The sequence below is a fragment of the Danio aesculapii genome, chromosome 16 (assembly GCF_903798145.1).
Source record: "Danio aesculapii chromosome 16, fDanAes4.1, whole genome shotgun sequence".
NCBI classification, from domain to species: domain Eukaryota; kingdom Metazoa; phylum Chordata; class Actinopteri; order Cypriniformes; family Danionidae; genus Danio; species Danio aesculapii.
Window position 1 is genome coordinate 5,370,850 of NC_079450.1, and position 9,002 is coordinate 5,379,851.

At 32.8% G+C, this 9,002-nt stretch overlaps 1 protein-coding gene across 2 annotated transcripts in view; it reads left to right on the forward strand.

Annotated features, from left to right (window-relative positions):
- The first annotated feature begins 1,326 nt into the window (after positions 1-1,326).
- Positions 1,327-9,002, forward strand: part of si:ch73-90p23.1 (free fatty acid receptor 3-like) — a 17,449-nt gene continuing 9,773 nt past the window's right edge. The window contains exon 1 of one of the 2 annotated variants that reach the window (XM_056474607.1): positions 1,327-1,438. The gene's annotated coding sequence lies outside the window, so the exon portion shown is untranslated. Of the gene's footprint in view, positions 1,439-6,408; positions 6,467-9,002 lie in introns of those variants that run through there. The other variant, XM_056474606.1, reaches the window with a different exon arrangement.

Here is a 9,002-nt window from a genome sequence, read left to right on the forward strand (position 1 = left end):
AAGTTATACAGTGAAGAAAAGATTAACGAGATTTGATAACTTGGTCTATTTCTTTTTAATAGCTATTAAGCTAAACTGTTTGCTAATGTATTTGCTGTTAATGTATACTACTTATTTTTTCTTTTGCATAAGAGCCATAAGTTCATTGTTTTTATTTATGTTAAATTAATAATAATGTGAAAAGCAAAACGTATTGTAAAGCACAAAATACTGTACTAAGTAATTAAATTTTTAGTACAGAGGATATGCAGACAGGGGCGCAGCGGACATTTTAAAAGGCGGGGTGGGGGGAAGATGGCTGTATGAGATCATACGTTCATATAATTATTAATCACCTGTTTCTAAATGGTCTGTCTCTAAAAGTGAGGGGGACGTATCCCCCCCGTCCCCCCGGGTTGCTACGCCCCTGTATGCAGATGTTGTGTTGATGAAGAAGTTGTGTTGATGAAGATGGAAGCAAGACAGTTTTTTGACCGTGGAATATAGTTCAGTTAAGTTGTTATTAAACATTTTCGAAACAACATCGCTGGACTGTCTTATGTTACTCGCGTTCAAATCCTGCTTATTCAAAGAAGGAAACAAGACAAGAAGAGGTGGACTGATGGCACATACAATTCAGAATCAGAATCAGAAAGACCTTTATTTCCAGGTATGTTCACACACACGAGGAATTTGTTTTGGTGACAGAGCTTCTACAGTGCAACAGGATTACAGAGACAGGACAAAAAACAGAGAATAAACATATTTTAAAAATAGAAGTAATTAATGAATGCAAATATACAAATTAATAAGTGAAAATTGACAAGTTTTAGTAAATAATATTTATAATAATGAAACATATTACTGACCGTTTAACTGTTTATTTACAATGAAACAGCTTCAGATTAATATATTGAGTAATTTGGGGATTTTTTTTAAAGCAGGGGGGTATATCCCTTATTTTCACATCACAATATTAAGAGGTATGCGCTAACTGACAATATAGTGTCCCCTTCACTATACTGGGGCATTAGGACTCACACAGGCCACTGGTTGAGCGCCCCTGCTGGCCTCACTAACACCACTTCCAACAGCAACCTAGCTTTCCCATGTGGTCTCCCATCCAGGTACAGACTCAACCCTGCTTAGCTTCAGTGAGTAACAGCGAGCTGCAGGGTGATATTGCTGTGTGTATATCTTGTTCTGAAACATTATGATGGCTAAGTGAATATTAACTTAAATAAGGCTCTGTTCCTTACATAACATCATCATATAAGTTGAGAAGATCTGAAATGTGGAGCACGAGTTATATAAACTGTTTTTATGATTCATTTATGGCCTGTTGCTGTCGCTTCAACGCTTCAGTCCTCATTTCCTTTCATAGACAAACATTCTGCCAAACATCTCCTTTATTTTATACAGAAGGACAAACATCATATGGGACTGGAACAACATCAGGGTGAGTAAATAATAACCCGACTGACTATTTCTTGAGTTTGATAGTCATTTCTTTCATCCGTCAGGCTGAACACAGTCAAAATTTGGGCCTTGGGGTAAAAACTGCTCAGTGATTTACATTCATAAATGTAAACACTTAATGTGTCCTGAAATGACTTCCAGACAAAAGTGAAAGTACTAGTAAGCTATATTGAAAGAGTGAAATGTTTCATTGTACAGTATTACACAAGCCCGTGTTGCCCTCTATTGTACAATCCTATTGAGTTTTGCGCAAGAGGAAATAAGCGAAGCAATGGAGCGTCCAAACACGTCTCACACTCGCCTTCTGCTTAAATTAGACATCTGATAATTCATCCATCGCAACCTCGGGTTCCTTTATTGGCATTTATTAGGTTGGGACATACATAAAAACTAAAAGTATAGCAATAATAATGAAAGTTAATTAGGTTTGGAATTAATACAACTCATAAACTAAAACAATGCTGTGTATCATATCATGAAAAAAACAGTTTGGAGGAGTTTTTAGCTGAGAAACTGCTATATTAAACTTTAGAAACATTATTAAATGGGTTTATAATAAAATGACTGAAATTGTATTTACACTGTAAACCCCGCTGTTCTCATTACTAAAGGTATTAAGTTAATGTAACTTGACATTACTTAAAATTCCAAGTTTTGGCATCAAAATTTAAGCAGGTGTGTTTAACTTACTCATTAGGCAGCAGAAAACGTTTAATGAATATTTAATTTCTTTAAACGATTCATCATGTCTGTTTAAAATGATTGGTTGATTGGGCGATCGATATATTTTATATGACACAAGGTGGTCATTTTGCTTGTGATGCTGAATTTTGCTGAAGCGCAGCAGGAGAGAGGCACTACCTGATCCCATCTGACCAAAGAGATAAGTTAAATTAGTATACGTAGATATTTAAGTAGATATTTATACATTTTTCTTAATTGATATACATGCAGGGGCGCCATGGTGGCGCAGTGGATAGTGCTGTCACCTCAAAGCAAGAAGGTAGCTGGTTCGAGTCCCGGTTGGTTCAGTTGGCATTTCTGTGTGGAGTTTGCATGTTCTCCCTGTGTTGGTGTGGTTTTCCACAGGGTGATCCGGTTTCCCCCACAGTCCAAACACACGTGGTATAGGGGAATTGGGTAAACTAAATTGTCCATAGTGTATGTGTGCATGTGCTGGTCCTCCAGGGGTGTGTTTCCCAAACAGCGACGCAATTTGCGGTTGAATTATCATAGTACAATGCATCGTTTGGGAAAAGAACGATGTAGTGATGAGTGTTTCCCAAAACTGTAGTATCTCTGTCGCAGATCCATTGTTTGAACCACGTTAGTTAGTAAATGCCCATAATGATGCTCTAAACGGGGTGGAGTAATACCTTCTTTAGAGGAAAACCCCATAATTTATTTGGGCAAATTATATTGTTTTACACACACACACACGCACGCACGCACGCACGCACGCACGCACGCACGCACACACACACACACACACACACACACACACACATAAAAAAAAAAATCCAATATTAGTATATTAGTTTTGGTAACAAAACAACTCGCTTTAAATGTTAATTTAAATACATGCAAATGGCACAAATAGGGCCTGTTTGTATTTACAAATATTATTGAGAACATTACATATTCTATTCTTATATCATATATGAATCATATGAATAAATAAATAAATAAATAATGCGACGATTTATTAAAAAATGAAATTTTATATTTATTATTTATTAAGAAATGAAAAAAATCATACTTTATTATTAATAATAATAATAACATTAATAATAATGATGATGATGATGATTATTATTATTAAGTAGTATATATTTTCATTTTTTTTTTTTTAAGTCTACTTTTATAATTTGACACATGTAAACCACTGCAGAAATGTTCTAACCAGCAGGCCCATGTCATGTACAGTACAGATACTTAGTAAATAACCTACTATAAATTAAAAGCATTAACATATGCTATGTTTTTTGTTTTACAATCTTTGGAGACGTAACATACATTGCGCTTTCAAATAATAGGTCACCTGCAGCTTTCGTCATGAGCCACGGCTGTGTTCAAAATGACATCAATGTTTTCAAAGTGCACTGCGCAATTGTAAACATGAAGATCGCTAAAACTAAACTGTAAAAATAGCTTGAAAGCGAATTACACCTAAGAGAGATGACTTTAATACTTTATTTTAAATCATTCCAATGTTAAGTGTTAGAATGTTCTAAATTAATAGGGCATAGGGGGGATGACTGGGAATAAAACACAGCCAGGAACTATGTTTCTAACTACAGCTCCAGAGGTGTAGTTGCAAGCATAGAAGTTTGCGACGCAGTTTGCGAATGTTCGTTGGAACGATGGATTTGGGAAACGCCAAATCAACTACAACAAACTATGTTTGCAACAACGGAACTTGCAACCTTAGTTGGCTAATGATGGTTTTTGGAAACGCACCCCAGGTTGGGGGTTGAGCGTTGGGCTATCAACCCACCTTATAAAAATTAGATGTTACGAAACACCAACATGGTGCGACTAAATATCAACTTTGATATAAACAGCACTCAAAAAAAAAGATTTTGCTGATTGTTCAAACTACTTGTTTAAAATGAGTTGAATCAACACAAATCTTGATTTTTTTGGGGGCACAACTTAATTGTTTTATGTTCAATCCACTTAAATTTGATAAAACATTTAAGTTAGCTTAATCAATTTGTGCTTAATCAACATGAAGGAATTGTGTGGAACCCAGCATGTTTTACAGTGTGGGAGTAAGTAAGTAAGGAATATAAAATCTGAACATTGTGGAAGTTTAGTCTATTAGACATTTTAAGTTATCAGTACTTAAACATCTAAGTTAATTCAATGAAAAGACCACATCTGGTCAACTCAATTAATTAAGTTGTTTATTTCCCATTACTCAAACGAAGGGAATCACTTTCCTCAAATCATTTGAGAAGTCTTAACTTATTAGGGTTTACATTGTAGGTTGTATGTACTCAAATCATTTATTTACATATAAATACCCTTAGGAACAAATATTAAAAGAAGTAAACCTCTCTGGATTTATAAGTTCTGAAGTATATTTATATACTCATTTCGAGAGGATGACGTGCTTATGATTGACCACAGCTGGTCCCTTATTAGCTATCACATGATTTACCAATCAGACGAATCCTAACACACAAAAATATCCAGAATTATTTATCTTAGTTATTTTCATCTTGAAGAATCCCTCCATCAACCCCTTCCCTTCCCCCTCTTTCCTACATTAATCCAGGATAGGGCAGCATGGCGGCTCAGTGCACCCGCTTCAAATGTTATCACTCGATTGAATGCGTATCATCAGTGGTTATCAGCTGATATGGGCCAGTAGGGGACTTCTATGCTTACTAGTTAGCTCAGAAGGCTGTTATCATCCATCCACATGGTTAATCAGCTGTACTAATAGAGAAGACTCCGGGTCCAGATTTGTTTTTACATTACTGTGACGGTTGGGTTTAGGGTAGGGGTAGACATTAATAAAAACAATTAATAGGAAATACAATAAATAATATAAATAATTCTCATTAACTTCCGGCCGCAGCCTTATGTGATATATAGCTGATTAACCATGTGGATGGATGATAACAGCCTTCTGAACCTACCAGTAGGCACAGAAGGCCCCCACTGGAACATATCTATCAGCTGATAACCACTGATAATGCCCATTCATTTGAGGGATAACATTCGAAGCGGGTGCACGTGGGTTTCCTTCAGGTGCTCCAGTTTCCCCCAAAGTCCAAAGACATGCGCTATGGGTGAATTGATTAAATCAAATTTGCTCAGTAAATGAACATTTAGTTCTGGGCTTCCAATGCAGAAACATATGCCATTCAGTTATCAGTCTATCACACTGTGGCAAATTCCAATAAGAACTAACTTAGGGTAACTTAAGCCCAAAGAACTAACTTAGGGGAGCTCTCAAGGTCTACTGAGCTCAGACTCCCCTTTCGCCCTACAAAATGGGTGGGAGCCCAGGGCTCTCTCGCAGGACAGCATGCCTAACACGCCTGATTATCAATCATCAGCTAAGTGTGAACTCTTGAAATGGTTGTTTGAGTAAAATACAAATTGGTTTAATGACTTAACTACAAAATCAAATGAAATTGTAATTTAGATCATTTTTGACATGAATGTTTGAAATATTAGTTTTTTATTCTTTAAAAAATTGAGAAATAAATATTTGGTATGGAATATTCTTGATTTTACTTTGGTCATTTTAAATAAAAAAAAACATTATTAAAAATAAACCTTTATTTATATTACAGTACATTATAATATAAAAATTTATATATATATTTTATTTTATTATTAAATTGTTATTATTTTAAAGAAAAACTATTTCAGGTATTTGTTTGTTTGTTTAGACTTCATTAATCTCAAAGGGAAATTCACATTTCATAAAAAAAAATCACAATTTGCCAAAGTAATACTTCAATTTCATTTCATGCAGTTAAACAAATATTATTATTATTATTTTAGGGTCAGGGTTATTATATATATTATATAAATTATATAGATTATATTAAAATATAAAAAAATATATATATATATATTTTTTTTTTTAATTAAATTAATATTTTTATAATATTTTTTTCAGGTATTTGTCAAACTAAAATTTATCAATTTAATTTCATGCAGGTTAAAAAAAACTAAAAACAACAGAAACATTATTAAATCTTTGAGTACATTTAAAATAAAATAAACTATTTTATCATGATTAGTAAAACACCTCAACAACTATAGCAACCCACTTATATCACTGAGGATTGTTGTTAGCACCCCCTATACTGCTAGAGTAAAATGATTATACTTGTTTGGTGTTTAACAGGAAGTGTCTATTGCTTCTTTCCTGTTGTGTCATTATAAGTGTGTGTGTCACAATGAGCGTGTTATAAGCATTATATTACAGAGAGACAGGGGCATATTCACATCTGAGTTTGTGCTGGTGGACTGACTTCAGGTATGAATTCTGCTTCTACTTTTTAGTTTTTGATATTGTACACTGAAAAGCAAATGTGGAGTAGAAATTGATTAAAGATTGATAGTAAAGTATAAAGAAACTGCAAGTAACACTTAATTAAATGTGAAATGAAATGTAATGTGATTATATATACAGTATATATATGTATATATATGTATATATATATATATATATATATATATATATATATATATATATATATATATATATATATATATACATACATATATACATACATATATATATATACATACATATATACATACATATATACATACATATATACATACATATATACATACATATATACATACATATATACATACATATATATATATATATATATATGGTCCCACTTTATTTTGATGGTCTGTTTGTTGAATTTAAGTTTCATTGCATCTACATGCCGACTATTTCTCATTGGATTATACGTAGATGTTATGTTGGGGTTAGGGTTTGGGTTAGTGTAAGTTGACATGTACTTGCAAAGTGTCTTATAGTCAGTTAAATGTCTGTTGAAGGAGCAGTATTAGCAGATATTAAGCAGACAGTCTACTAATACTCAAATGGACCATCAAAATAAAGTGTTACCAAATGTATATATATATATATATATATATATATATATATATATATATATATATATATATATATATATATATATATATATATATATATATATATATATATATATATAACGTGATCCTGGAGAACAAAATGATTTATGTGTTGTCATCATAAATGTCCATTTTTTGAAAGTGAGATATTTTACGTAACCTAAAAGCTGAATAAATAAGCTTTCTGTCCGCTTCAGTTTATTGACAGGACAATATCTAGGCAAAATTAGACTTTCTGAGAATCTGAGTGTTCAAAAAATATAAATATTGAGAAAATCACCATTAACGTTGTCTAAATTAAGTTCTTAGCAATGCATGTCACTAATCAAAAATGAATTTGGATTTATTTGCAGTAGAACGTTTACAAAAAATATTCATATTCACATGGAGCATCATCTTTACTTAATATTCAAATGATTTTTGTCATGAAATAAGAATCAATAAATTATATACATTTTAATAAATGCAACTTAAGACTGCTTTGGTGCTCCAGGGTCAAAATAGCATCAAAATAGGAAAACTAAAATGGTATTTCTGTGAAAATTAATCCAATAGTTGTTGTTTTATATACTGTTTTTTCCATGTGTCATCATTAGATTACTTAAAAAAACTTTATTATTTGAAAATTATTTAGTTGATAGTTTTATAGTGATAGTAATAGCCCAAAATTTTTATTTAAAAAGCGAAAGCTTTTACTTAAGGTGCTCCATATTCCAAATGCCTTCAAACTTGCCTGTGTCCTTTATTGATAAGTAAAAGTAAAATCAATTGATAAAACTTGATAATCAATAAATAATAATCTATAAAATTCAATCCAACTTGATAATTGGCTTTATACAAAATCATTTGTCTTTTTCTATGTATATATATATATAGGGCGACATGGTGGCTCAGTGGTTAACACTGTCGCCTCACAGCAAGAAAATCACTGGTTCGAGTCCTGGCTGGCCAGTTGGCATTTCTGTGTGGACTTTGTATGTTTCTCCCCGTGTTGGAGTGGGTTTCCTCCGGGTGCTCCTGTTTCCCCCACAGTCCAAACACATGCGCTATAGGGGAATTGAATAAACAAAATTGGCCGTAGTGAATGAGTGTGTTTGGGTGTTTCCCAGTACTGGGTTGTGGCTGAAAGGGCATCCGCCGTGTAAAACATATGCTGGATAAGTTGACGGTTCATTCCGCTGTGGCGACCCATGATGAATAAAGGGAATTAAGGCCGATGGAAAATGATCGAATATATCAGTATACAGTTGAAGTCAGAATTATTAGCCCCCCTTTGAATTATTATTATTATTTTTCAAATATTTCCCAAATGATGTTTAACAGAGCAAGGAAATTTTCACAGTATGTCTGATAATATTTTTTCATCTGGAGAAAGTCTTATTTGTTTTATTTCAGCTAGAATAAAAGCAGTTTTTAATTTTTAATGAACCATTTTAAGGTCAATAATATTAGCCCCTTTAAGCTATTTTTTTTTTCAATAGTCTACAGAACAAACCATCATTATACAATAACTTGCATAATTCCCCTAACCTGCCTAGTTAACCTAATTAACCTAGTTAAGCCTTTAAATGTCACTGTAAGCTGTATAGTAGTGTCTTGAAAAATATCTAGTCAAATATTATTTACTGTCATCATGGCAAAGATAAAATAAATCAGTTATTAGAGATGAGTTATTAAAACTATTATGTTTAGAAATGTGTTGAGAAAATCTCTCCGTTAAACAGAAATTGGGGAAAAAATAAACAGGGGGGCTAATAATTCTGACTTCAACTGTGTATATTATATATTATTATTTAGCTTTTACCATACTTCAGAGTATCCAAAGACAGAGAAAGAGACATTTTCAAGCATTAAGCCATCAGGAATTTGTTAGGGTGATTCACCGTGCAATATATTAA